The sequence below is a fragment of the Larimichthys crocea genome, chromosome I (assembly GCF_000972845.2).
Source record: "Larimichthys crocea isolate SSNF chromosome I, L_crocea_2.0, whole genome shotgun sequence".
NCBI lineage: Eukaryota > Metazoa > Chordata > Actinopteri > Sciaenidae > Larimichthys > Larimichthys crocea.
In genome coordinates, this window is record NC_040011.1 from 14,122,053 (window position 1) to 14,136,887 (window position 14,835).

Below are 14,835 nucleotides of genomic sequence, written 5' to 3' on the forward strand. Positions count from 1 at the left end.
TTAGGGAGTTTCTTGCCAAGTGTCTGATGAGAAGATCAACACTAATAATACTCCAATATTCCAGGTTCAAGGTTTAACCATTACACCAGGGTACAGTATGTGTCATCAATCTCTCTAGGTTCATTATCAAACATGACCCATTTCACAATAGTCATTTTGATCCATTGTTGATATTAAAATATTGATTAAGATAGATTACTTTTAGGTTTTATGATTACTTATTAATGAACATGATAAAATATAGATGAGCATTCTGTTTAACGGATCACATCACCAGTTATATTAAAGGCAAAGTAAATACAGCGATTGATAGACGAGTTATATATATTTAAAAAAAGGCATGACAAAGGTCAAACTCAGCGCAGTGCACTTAACCTATGGCACACTCCTTCACCCGCTGAGCTCCCGTGGAGACCCCATCATTGTGAAGAGCTGCTTCAAAGAGAGCAGTCAGCAGGGGCACGGTGGCTGCCCCTGGGCAAGCCCTGGCATGGGGAAAAAATCAAAGGCACCCCAGCAGTGTGAGTAATCTCACCGCTAATGTCTAATATCTAATGGCCTTAATCAAAAGCCCCCGCGACGATCCTCTCAGAACTGTGTTGATAAATCACAGCGTTAATGAAAAATGGGGCTGTATCACAGCACAGCGCTGGTAGGCTGCGGCACAGCCCCATTTGTTAAAGCAGCTTCCTGTGGTTTTGGTGTCGGTTCAGTTTCCTCTCCGTCTCTCTCTCTCTCTCTCTCTCTTTTCTATTTCCCTCTCCATCGCCCATTTGTACGAACGTCGCCTTGTCTTTCTCTATCTGTTCTAACTTCTTGTTATTTTTGTTTTGGCCTCTCATTTATTTTCCATTTTCCTGTGGTTTTCTTTCTTCCTCATTCACATCTTACCCCCTTTCCCTCACTTCCATTTGCCAACCAGCAGCATCCAGCTCTTTAATCTCATCTTTTTTTATTTATTTTCTTTTATTTTATTCCCCTCATTTGTTCCCTGACACCTCCCCTTTGTTTTCAGCGTCTTCATCTCCCCGCCCTCTCTTTGCCTCTCCCGTCTAATTTGTTAAGCAGAGGTGTCGTGTTGTGTTCTGTTCTGTGGTCTTGGTGGGTAGGCTGCATGGTGAACCGAGCTGCTGTGAGGAGGTAATTAACCGCTCCTCATTTAGACAACAGGGTCAATCAGCGAGACAGGATGACTACATGTGGGCTGGAATGCCAATAGTAGAGGCACACACACACACACACACACACACACACGCCTACACACACGCACACACGCACACACACGCACGCCTACTCAAATGCCCTTCACAGAAAAAACAAAAAAAAACAGATAATATATAGTCTGCATTCATGCTGATGAGGCATGGATCCTTGTGAGTATGAGATGAGAACATTTGTGAGTGCCTTTTTTAAAAGAAGAAGAAAAAAAATCTCATCTGGCAACTAAGCACATTAGCGGCTCCACATGGCAGCAGCTGGTAATTGTTTTCAAAATAGTTTGAACTACAATTCCCAGAGCTCCCATGAGCTGACGTCAGTGAGTTACACTTGTGTTTACAATCCCGAGCAGTGTGTGATGCCTTTTTTTTCTTTGCCAAAAAGATACCACGGGATGGTAGAAGAAAAAAAAAAGATGATGTGGTGTGTGTGTGTGTGTGTGTAGGGGGGGGTGCTTTTGTTTCAGAAACCAGTGGGAGCACAGTCTGGAGGAGAGTATGGGGTCCATTCCTGGATGTTTTCTTTTCTTTGGCATTTTGCCTTTAGTAAACAGTCTGCAGTGCAGAAAGACTCAAGAGACCGGCGTGAAAAGGCGAGAAGGGAATAAGAAGCAAGCATGCGACCATTATTATTGAAAACAACATCTGTCAGCCCGCACATTTCTGTCTGAGCTTTCCTGCTTTATGTTCTGTTCGTGGTAATAGCTTATGTATATGTTCGGTTTTTAATGTAATTATACTCTGTTGCCTATTGTTTTAATAGTGCTTTAATTAGCCTGTGGCACTCTTTACAACCAGTCAATTCTGCGTGACGTGTAAGCATTTGCAGTGCATACTTTTTCACACAGCAGAGTAGATGCTCTGTACACAGACTTTCCAATATGTATTTTGTGCATACACGCATATACACCTTAAACTATAAGAGTAATATTCACTTTGTTCTCTTGATGCAATGTTGCTATGAAGAGAAGGATCCAAGACAATTTCAGCAAACAGAAAAATCAATCCCAGAAACATTCACTACTAGTGCCAATTCCTTTTTTTGTTAAACCAACTTAAAGAATAAGTTACTGATCTGGCTCTTCATGAATTTTTATTTTTGTCTGAGAATTTCTCAAATAAAATATATTTCGTTTGTGTTAAAATATATTTGTGACCTGTAATTCCACTTAGACCACAGCCCAGTGCTGTCTTTCTCATACTGTTTACTAAACCTACATGACCCCATCAGATTTTGTGTTTGCTCCACAGCTTTGGCTTTGGTCAATCCAAAGATTTTAGATGGACTCATGTCAGGACATAAGAAACGCTTTCCGAGGCTCTGCAAACATTTTACACATATTAAACTTGTTGCAGAAGCTGTTTGACATCAGTATGTTTCACCATCCTGGCTTTTTTTGAATCACTCACCAAGACACCAAGGACCATACACAGTACGACAGTACCAATTTGATGTAAGGTATAATTTCAGATGCTCACTAAAGTAATATTTTACATTCTGAATCTATATTCAGGTCTTGCAGTATAATACCTACCTTTCCATCTCATCTTTGATGGAGTAACTGAAAGCTATTTTCATTAAATTGCACTAAAAAGACCAGTGCACATATGCCGTTATATACACAATCCTACATAAAACCCTAAAACATGGACTGGGCTTGTGTGAATCATCCCAGAACTCCCATTGGCCGCACTGTGCTCTCTATCTGAACTGTATAACAAAGACTTTGTCAATTCTTTGAGCAGAAAAGGACAAGGAGGGTCTGTGCCAACAGCTAATAGTAATGTTCAAGCAGAGAGAGAGAGAGAGTGGATAAAAATAGTCAGTCCAAGAAATAAAACATCAAGGCTTTTCCGACAGAATGTCTGCATTGAAAAAAGTTCACTTGAATGTTTGTCCAAGTATGGTACACACTCAAATAGACAGCATTACCCTTCCAATTCCAGAGCAATCTTCAGATCGGACCCTCGCTGCTCTCAAACTGATCGACCACAGGGCCAAGTGCTGTTCCTCCAACACAACTCTTTTATAGTCCCCTGATGTGCTGATTTAAGATACAAGAAGACCTGAAAATCTGGTTTATTTCCTATCTGATGCCCTTAACAGGACCAGTTCAAACCAACATAGAAATGTTAGTGCCATCTGTTAGTACCACCATATTAGTTAAAAAAAACTCCACTGAATGTTTGACTACTCACCTTTTGCGCCATAATTTATATCCTTACCGTGTAGCTGCCGTTGCCGGAAATGATGACCACAGTTGAACAACCCGAGCTGTGAACGGGTCCTACAGACTTTGATGTAAGCGGATAACGTGACTGTGTTCAAATTGAGAGTGATCCTGAGGTGTTGAACTCTCGTATGGTATTCATCTGTTTATCACACCATCTGTTGTCTCACTGTGTCATGGACTCTTATCTGTGGTCTTGAATAAAGAGGACCAGATTGGAAAACCCCTCGTGGCAAACAATTTGCCAAATGTTTGTGTCCGACAGCTGAAATTATTGCAATAACACGAGTACATTTAGACCTTTTCTTGGATTTTTGAATGATGTCGTCTTTCTCATCTTTATCTCATCGCCGCCAGATTGCAGCCACACGTCCATAGAGACTAAAGCTTAAATCCAAACGTCCTTAGATTTCAAGGACTCTCTAGTCAGTGTTATTTCCAAGGAAGAAAAAAAAAACAATCAAATTAAATGCAGACATTACTGACATCCAGTGCACTTAAACACTAAGGGTGCATCTTATCTCATTTCATATTTCTTTGCTTGTTGCTCCTCGCTTGAACCTGATGTCATTCTAGTCTCCTGAAGTTTTTTACTGGCCAGCACGCTCCTGATTGGATATCAGTTATTTTTTTTGGCTGCTGCAGCTCAGACTGATCCGATTGACCAGAGAGTTACAAATCTGTGGTTAGTAACTGCAGCTTAACAGCAAAAGAAACACAAATAACTTTATTCATTTATTATATTTATTCATTGTTTCATCACAAATACAGAATTGTCATTCATGTGCAGGTGTTTCTCGAACAGGTAACAGGCTACAAAGGGAAAACACTCCTGCTCTGGCACGTAGCCATGAGCCTTTATTAGTATTAACACATCGCACATGTGTGCTGGCACAAACTCCATCAAAAGTCCACAGCTGTTACAGACAATTGACAGCCGATCCAGCTGTGATCAGCTGCGGTGCTCCTAAGAAATGGACGTCGCTTCTGAGGAAAGGACATCTCATTTCTCATCTCAGTTAAGTCCCTTAGGACTCAGTTGATCCGGCATGCTGCAGCACATGTACTGACAGGAAACATAGTTCAGAGATCAGATTTCTCCCATTTTGGCTTCTTTGCACTGGCTACCTGTAAAATCAAGAACAGAATTTAAAACCCTTCCCCCTTTCTTTGTGTGCACACATTTTGCCTTGGCAGACGATGGCCACTTACCTGCTTTTGTATATGTGTGACCAGAACCCTAATCCTTCAACAAAGAATTCACCTTCACACTTAACCTGCTGTGCTCATAGTTCAATCAAACAGTTTTTATGCTTTTTTGGACATTTTCACCTTTATTGTAAGAGGCAGACATAAAATGTCGGGAGCGATGAGTGCAACAAATGCCACCAGCTGGAATTGAAACCGGCAACTGTGTAGCACATGGCATGACCTACAAAAGTGCCACCGGTTCTGTCAAATATTTACCTGTAAAAACCGTCGTAGCTGTAATGAAGACGGTTTTCAAACGGAGGAGGAGACGAGGCAGACTGTAATGCTCTAACTGCCACACAGGCTGGCTGCGAGGAGAGCTGGATGGCTTTCAGGATGGGCTCAGACCAAAGACACTGATTTCCATCTGCTGCTGGCACATTCATTATCTCTTTTTGTCTCAATTTAATACTAACAGAGTCATCAGAGTCCAGAGCCCTTTCTGTTCTAAACGATGGCCTCAATGTAGCCAGTGATGGCTGCGAGTGTAGGACACTTTAATGGTCTGATTTTGGGGTGTTGTTTCTCTCATAGCCTCCTTGAAAATGAATAAATGAATGTATAACTATCACCGAAGAATCATCTGCACATTAACTTTAGCTGCCTCTAGTGCACTGATATGATAGCACTCTGTTCGCTATCAGATCAGATTTTAAACTAAATCGGATAATGGAAATGTTCTTACTAACACTGTGCATGTAAAACATCCTCTATGACCCAAAGCAGCACTTATGGGAAAAAGTAGTTTTTATTTTGACTAACAAAATGCCACTTCACCTTAACAGGTGAATATAAAGTTGGTCGTGGGTTGTTGTTGCACTCAGTGAGATGTAAGACGCATTTTCTCAGCCCTGTGATAGAGACTTGCAAATTCTCCATATATCTAACCAGCTGTCAGCCGATACATGCAAGCTCTCCGCACGTTTCTTTCTTAGTTTGTGATTACTGACACGTAATCAGGTGAATGATACCTCTTTCATTCCCACTCTGTTCCTTGCACTATGTAACTTTGCGATCACCCGTGAGAAGTATGTACAGCTTCGTGGCACTAAGCCACAAACCACCAACTATTTCACATTTCGGTGAAACTGGATCTTATTTTCAAGAGGACATTATGTCAGAGGTGAAAGGACCAAAGGGGACACTGACAGAGGAAGGTGAGAAGAGGAAACAAGAGAGAGTGACCGAGCGTGAAGCTACTGGTCGCCCCTAAAACAAAACTGTAAACCAAAGGTGACCGAGCCTTTGTGGCGGCGGCCCCTAGGCTCTGGAATAACTTGCACTGGCATATCCAATCTGCCGGATCATTTGAGGTTTTTAAATCCTCCCTAAAAACACACTATTTCTCCCTGGCTTTTAACCAAGTTTAAGTATCTTAGCATTTATCTTAACCTTTTGTAATTACTACTTAATTATATGTATTGACCTGTACAGCACTGTGGTCAACCTCAGTTGTTTTTAAATGTGCTTTATAAATAAAGTTTGAGTTGAGTTGAGTTGAAGAAGTTGCTGGACAAGAGTAAATCTGGGACTGACTTCAAGTTGTTGGCGAGAACACCATGAAATAAAAGGCTGAAAGACAGATGCCGAGCTGGGCGTCTTGCTGTTGGACTAGTAATCAATATCAGCTGCTTGCTATGACATGTGTTGTTGCACTTCATGTTTGGCTGTTAGTTAAGTTATTGACTCACTAGTTTTTAACTTTCAAGTAGTTTAACAACAAATAAAGTCTGTCCATATTTACAACTGTGGTGTAAAACCACCAATTTCTATATAGTGTTGCTTTAAGCTATTGTATACTACTTGTAGACCATGAAGAGATGGACATAAAAGACAGTGGGAGCTTAAATTTGGAGACAGACTTTCATCCACAATTGCTCGAAGAGGAATAATAACTTTCCCACCTCTTCTAAAGCTCAGCTCGCATTGCTCTGCTAAACTCCATATAGGCTGTGAGAAGTTGCAAAGGGCAATCCAGAGAGGAGATTAGTCATTGTCAGAGGTCTGTGATTTAAAACGCTGAAGTGGAATATTTTCCTTGAATATAAAGCAGTGGCCATCCCATTCAAAACAATACCATTAATATTGGTTCCAAAGGTGAGTGGTTGTAATGCACTTTCATGGGCTTTTCTACCACACTGTGAGAATGCGAGTATGTGGAGGAAAAACACTGCAGGCATTTGTTTTGTTTTCAAAGCTACTGCTTGAAAAAGCTGCTAATGCAGAAACACATTAAAAGAGATGAACATCGAATATTGAATTCAATATTCTCTCTGTCAAACCTTCTTTAAGCAGTAAAGAATGACAGATCAAAGATGGGGATTAATAATGTAAACTTCCTTTCAGTCTTTTCGAACATCAGAAGAACCAATGGGAGATTTCACCAAAAACGTCCTAATAAAATTGAGTTATCCAAGTCACAACACTGCAACAGGCAGAATGCTAAATACAGCTTACCAACATCTACTGTAAGTGCCAGTAAAGCCACTTTTCTCATTTCCATTTGGCATATACAGTATGCACATGCATAATGCTGCAAGAGACGCTGTCAAATGCTGTCAAAACAGAATTTACCTACCTATTGAAACGATTGTTAAGGTCTTTTATTGCCTTTTGGTTTATTTCACTGTTAGCTTCTTTCATTTCCGCTAAGCCAATCTACATTCCATGTGGCCCTCTTATGCAAATGCTATTTTGGCTGCTGCTACAGTATCTGCCAAGACTTTTGGATAATTAAGTAAATGGAATGGAAGCAATAAATTACACATTCTTCCTTCTTACAGATGTAAAGCTGGATTTATAAGCATTAAAACACAATGTCTAGTTCAACACACTCAGGGTTTTTCCAATTGCAGTTTTATTTGACCTCATATGACCAATAGTGTTTGATGGCTAAAGCACTGAACTCTTATTGCTCAGTGACATTTTCTGAGTGACTATATTTCATATCTCTTGAGTTGCTAGCTGGTATATTTTCTTGATTTTTTGCATGTTGGAACTTGTTTAATATGTATTGTTTATTTGTTGTGGTTGTGAAAATTCTTCTGAGACAGAAATAAAGACTTGAATAACAAGCTGTCCTTGAATAGTTTTATTCTTTGCAAAGAAGGTCAGCAGGTCACAGTATTCGTGCACAGTCAACAACAACAACAACAACAAAAAAGGTCTTAAACTCTTAAACTAGGACTGAGAGAATCATTTTGCAAAAGTGTTGACCTTGACATACACATTGATGCAAAGCTTGCACAAAAGTTCAACCGACATAGTTTATTGGCAATTGGATATATTGGACAAATGAGAACATTACAGTTGATAAGCAAGAATATTTTCTCTTGCATTGTCTTATACGTGCACTAATAACTTTTTTGTGCTGCAATGAAGAGCTTGGTGTATTCTTTTGTCCTTTATGTTCTAACACCCTAAGGCAAAATATTACTTAATGAATATTACTGCTACACTCCTGAGTGAAAACCCATTCAACACTGCTTTTCTATATTGAGATAATTCCCATTGTCCCAGACCATAAAACGATTAATATTTAGTTCAGCAGTTGTCTATTTTTCAATTAAGTCTCAACTCTTTCCTCCCTCACCTCCGGAAGCCAAAATTGATACCTGGGGTTTTTAACATGCACAAATAAACAGGTAGCCACAGGCTACATAGCAGCTGTCTATAATAACTCTGTCATTCCACTTGTTTAAAGCCAATTCAGTTCAGTCCACAGTGTTTTAAGATCCTTGTTGTCTTTGTTTGGCGTAATGAATTACCTATATCTCCCCCGAAAAGAACAATTGCTCATTATTATTCTACAAAAAGATAACTAAAAATCAAGGATCCTTTGTTTCAAGAAAAAAAAAACGACAATGAACCCCCTCATCTGTTTTAGCACCGATTTGTTGTCTGTTGTTATGTTTCCTGTTTGATCAATATGCAAGGCCGCTGTCACCGAAGTGATAATCTGGCAAATATCGAAGAGTAAACATCGTTTCCAACTGGGTATCACAAAAGACACAAAGCTACAGCTGCTGGGGCAACCATTAATTGACTCTCTATAATCTGCAGAGGTATGTCAGCAGCATCACAACATGCCTCTGTTGAACCGAAATTATTCAACAGCAAGAATTTGTTAAAATGAAAAACAAAACAAACACAAAAAAAAGTGCGAAGCGAAAAGCGAAGCAAAAGCACCGAGCAAGACACATGGCAACCACAGAAAGCTGCGCTGACCAGACTGTAAATCAATGGCTCTGACTCACAAAAAAATGTTCATTACCATCTGTAGATACTGGCACCTGCTTCCCTTCTCTTTTCTCCAGCCTAATCAGAATTATTCCTGTGCATGACTTTGTTGTTTCGCCCATACGGAAGCTCTCTCCCTCTTCTTTTTCTCCCCCCTACTCTTTCTCTCTGTATTGCTGTCCAATGATTTTTCTCTGTACACAACCGTGCATGACCAAGCGCCAGCACCAAAATAAATCTAAGCCAGATTTTCAGTGCGTCATTAACCTCAAATAAGCATCAATATGGTATAATTATGGAAACATTCAAAAGCTGAAATTAAACATTGAAACCTTGAATATATTTCCAGACATGTCTCATGTATCAGTAGTTAGAATTACCAAGGGAGAGTTTCTGTTTTTAACATATTTATATTTAATCCACAGTAGATCTGATACTATTTCATCCAGGTTCAGTTTAATTAGATACAAGTACATCACTTTCTAGTTTATTGTAATGCAATGCTAACTTGCACATTGAGAGAGTTGTCATTATATTTGTAATTATAGTACTTGTAGTTGGACCACCTTCTTGTATACTCACATAACAGGTTGGTATACGGAACATGTGACAAGGAAAACTTCTGTGACTGTGATGATGAATCTCTTCCCAGAGAGGGAAAGAGGACCAGGATGATTAACCATAAAAATCAGAAAAGAACTAATAGCAAAGGAAAGAACATTTATAAATCAGAATACAAGTGATAGATTGGACCAACTTCTAATTTCAAAGTTTGACAATTCACAGGGTACAGCAATGCATCAACCCTTCTCTCCATCCCACACACAAGTGGGTTACCGTCTGCTCTGTTTTTCTCTTAACTTTTAAAACCCCTCATTAACTTGAGATGGCTCCCTAAATCCTCTATGATTGAAAGGAATATATTCTCTGCTTTTCACCTTATTTTCAGGGATGAGGTAGAGAGAATTGTTGGACATTTGGGTGGAGGGGTTTGGCGTGGACAGCAGGATGAGTGAATGGATTGATGGATGGATAGATGAGGAGAGATACGGAATCAAGTCACAGTCATGTGAATGAATGATTGGAGAGGAGGTGGATGATAGAAGGCTGCAACAAAGACGAGTCAAGGAGTTGTCAGTAATCTTAACTTCCGTCTTTATTTCTGTACTCGGATTTCAATGTGATAATGCAAGTCTGTAATCAATATTAGGTGCAGTGTGTGTGAAATTAGTGTTCAAGCAATTCAGTGCAATATACCATCATATCTGTGTTTCCCAATCAACAAGGTGTGAACAAAATGTTCTTTGGGGCTTTGGTATCCAAAGACACACTCCTTTGCAGCAGATAGCAGTGGTGCGTCACAGCAGAGTGGAGATCAGCACGTAAGATGGACAAAAGGCAAAGTAGGACTAGGAAACAAAACACTTCCAACAACAATAAGATGGTGGAACAGATCCGGAGTTGTCATTTTCCTTACACACCCGGTAATGTGACTTCTACTGGTGGCTTCTGCAATGCATCACTATGTTGAAGTGGCAGTTTGGTGTTGAGATTGCAATCCAAGATGTCACAGCAGTCATTTCGTCTCACTTGAAGACACATTTCCTCTCCGATAAAGTCCTGTGTCAAAGTCTACTTCTGTGTGAATAGTGCTTCCCTCCCACGCCGCTTAGGGATCTCACCTGTGCTACTAAACACGACCTCACACCAAAAGCATCATTAGAAACAGTTCACACATTCAGCTCATTTCACCCCATACCCACACAAACAGCAGAACACACAAAGCAACATCACACTTTCACTCAGCTGCACACATCACTCATCCTGGAGGTTTACCAGTCAGACAGTATCGGAGGGCCAAGCAGTCGATATCACATAATTTTGGATGAGCAGGCATCATATCGAGCTGATCCACGAATCAACATCTAACCTTCACAAACACAGCACTCGCAAGCACAGCTTGTGTTTTGCTTTGAGCAGTCGACCGCTCTGGGAGATGCAATGAGAGACATGGGTAACAAAAACAAGAACATCATAGTTGAGGGCTCTCGCTGAAATCACTCTGGGCCTCTGTTCAGGGTTAGGACAGGTCAATTTTACCGGGGGAGAAAAATTCGACCATGAGGTTGAAATCCATAAGATTTCTCCCTTAGAAAAATCAAAATCAAACCACACTTGTTAATCTGTTGTTCAGTATCCTATAGATACTTCTCATTGCTGATATTTTCTTGATTAATAATTAAAAGTGATTGGATGTGCATGTTCATGTGACGAACAGTACAACAACAAAATATATATTCTGTTTGCAAGCCAGCCATTTGAACAGCCAGCCAAATAATTGTCCAGTGGTTGGTATTGATCACTCAATCTAATCAACTTCTACATTCTCCAACACAATAAAGAATATTTGCTCTGTAATCTTCCCGTGTCTATGAGAGCTTCTGTGGGACAACATACTGCACATGATGGTATAGCACTCTGGTTAGCAATGTTTGCAGCTTTACGCCCTTGTTTGTTTCATCATATAATATTTTCTAGTGACTGTAAGAGCCTCAAAATTAGTATTGTCTTCTTGTGTTCTTAACTTTGATGACTAAGAGACTTGAAAGCAACTTAATTATGATTAATTCATTATTTGTAATTCTCTCTGATACCTTATTACAAGTCAAAGTGAAATAGGTATAAAACAAGAAAGTGATAGGGTTGTTCATCTCTCAAATACCACAGTGTCTAAAATACCTCTAGTGGAGTTTAGTTTATGACATTTTCCCATGTCTGGTGTAAAACCCACCAGGAACATTGCAGAAGTGTGCATGCTGTTATTGAGTTGGCTATGTAGTTAAATATTTTATCTCTTTTTTGTGTCTGTTTTGATGTAACATACATCAACATATGATAAAGAGTCTGCACAGGGTGTTTTATTGTTTTATTTTGAAATGTCCAGATTATCTATGCTGTTCCTGTGTCTGATTTCCTGCCTGGGTTGGTCTGCTTTGCGCAGCTTGATGCGGCTTCTGTATTGCAGCCAGAACTGCAACACAGCCGTGCCTGGTGGCAGTAAGGTGTACCTATCAAAAAGAAGTCCCAAAAATGATGATGAGGGAATGAAAAATGATAAACTCTCTGCACTAAAACCCACAATTCATTCCTTCATTTGACTTCCCTCCTAAAAGGAAACAAAATAACATATGTCAAAGACAGACAATTAGGAGATTCGCAGCTCATTACACAAGGAATTTAAAGAAAAAAACCTAATGTGGTGCTTCTCTCCACACTTGCCTCACAGTTCCACACACCCTGTGCTGTGCGCTCATTTCACATTATTCTTTATTTCACAGCTCCATGTTCTCAGTTTTCATCATCATAGTTGCTGTAGTCATGGCCACATCGTCCTGGGGCTAAGTAAATATGCTGCTTATATCCTACTCAGTTTACAAAGTTGCAGCTACATGCTCACAACCCCTCCCTGCAAATGTTGTCTCTAGAAAGTCATATGCCATGAAATTATTGAATTATAGCAAAAAAGACCTGGAGGACATAACGGCCGTTTTGGCCTTGACCATGTCCCAAACAGATTTTTTTGACTTTATGCTTGGTTTGTTTCAACTGAAGAGCCGCCTCCACTCCCATTCGACTCCTGTTGGCCTGGCTGCACTGCATTACCTCCACAAAGAACAGAATGGCACTTGAGTGTTTGTGTCCCAGCTGAAAACACGAGCAGACACCTGTTCAGCTCCATAAAAACAACTCTCTGTGAAAATCCTGCTGCTCTACCTGTGAGCTGCTATTAGTTCTTTTCGGACTTTCTGGGTAATCTATCTGGTTCTGTTTCCTCCTTCCCTCTCTGGGATTTTCTAACAGGACATGTACATATTTGTTGTGTGCTAATCTAACACAGATTTCATGGCTAATGAACATCCCCTCTCCCCCTTCCTCTCTGTTTACTTGCCAATCCCTCTCTGTCTGTTTTGGGGTCTTGTAGGATCTCAGTGACTTATTATAGGATCAGTGTGTCTCTCAGCGGTTTATAACAAGGCTTTTGCAGTATTTTCCTCTGTAATAATCCACTTGACAGCATTATGGTTTACAGCATGGAGGTCAGTATACTAGCCCTCTCCTAGAGAGGCAGAATGTTAAACCAGCCTGTAGTCTGGATGTCCCAGTTAATGTATGCTTCATAATATTAACCTACAAGAACAACAAAATTTAGCTTCCAAAACATAAAAATATATCAATATTTTTACGTTTTGTAAGCTAAATTTTGTTGTCAAACCTGATTCACTTTGACCTTCAACAAACAACCCCAACTTTACTGTACAAGCTCGTTTCAGAGCGTTTATCACATACAGTCTTCGGTGGATGATGTACGTTCAGTTGTCATGGAGATGGATGTGTTGACATGCAGGCTCAGTAGATGTAATGATTTCATCTACGGCACTAAGACTTCTTATCCACGTCGTCTTAAAAGGTTCATATTTGACATTTGAAATAGTACTTTGACAAGATAATTCCAATTCAACGACCTCTCACTCCCCAGAAAAAGTGAGTGAGTTCTGTTTTTCTGTCTAATTTGTCCCCACTGCAAAAGGTTACAACTTTACAGGCTAAAAGACACATTCAAATGTTCAATATGTCATGTTTCAACGACAGTGATTATATTTCACTGTGTAAAATAGTCGCGTAAAAGCTGTTGAAACAATAGTTTGAATGTGTAGAACAGATAAAACAACTTATTGAGCTCATTTTGAACCTGGATAGTCAAAAGAAAACAACCAAGACTTTGATGATGAGTCAGTCTGTTTTCTAGGACATGTACAGGACTCTTTAGTTTTATTGTATTGTGCTGCAACTTGGTCAATTATCATCTTGTGAAATATTTACTCTATTTGCACTTGCCTGCAAAAGTTGTGGACTGTAAACTCTTGTTTATTATATTGGCCCGTTAATGCATGCAGCAGGGTGGTGATTCAGCTCCTCTGAGGAGTCATGTATCACAGGACACAAACTGCTGCTTTGGACTTTCAAGAGGAATGAATTAAGACATTAGTATCAATGCTTTTCTAATGGTTGTTTAGTTTACAGTCTGTATTAGTAGTGTTTAACACTCACGTAAGTTTTAAATTCTGTCCTTGTTTTGGTGATGGTGTTTTATGATGATTTTGTTGTTAGCATTAGACATTTTTCTCATTTGCTTTTATTTTGAAGTTGCTGTGTTAAAGGTGAAGTATTCTTAAGAGGCTGGCCATCTGTGTGCCTTGCTCTCATTAGGTGACAAACAAAAGTTCTGCTCCAATCTCATAATCCAACCTCACAGATGTCGGGGCTCATTCCTGCTGTCCCAGGAATGCCTGGGTGCTCTCTCACAGACTTTTTGAGCCCTTCATGCACACTTTACGTACGTCCCACTACTGCAGAAATCACCTGAGGGAATAACCCGCAGTTTATTGCATTGTGATGTTAAATATGTGGTTAGCAGCGGATTGCAATCTTGTTATGTGTGTGTTTGTTTGTTTTTTTCTATTCTATAAAACCTCCTGACCAATGACATAACACATTGGTGAAATAAGAAGAATTTGTTTAGTTAATTAAACAACTGGATGGGCAGTTTAGTTTTTAGCAAATATGGAGGAATGTGTGAAGAATTTGGTGAATTTTCTGGTGCTGATATGGCGAACTCAATATCAGCATGTGGTCTATCTGCCTATATATTTTGACTTTTCTTGTGATTTTACCCTCCAGTCTCCACTATGCTCTCTACTGCGACCACAATTGCTCGCCTTCCTGCAGTCTTCCCCCCTTGGCACTCTCCTCCCCTCACCTAAATCACTTCCCATGTGCTGGGGTGTTCCTAAAGATGACACTTAAGACTATTAATGATGACTCCAAGTAGATGCTCA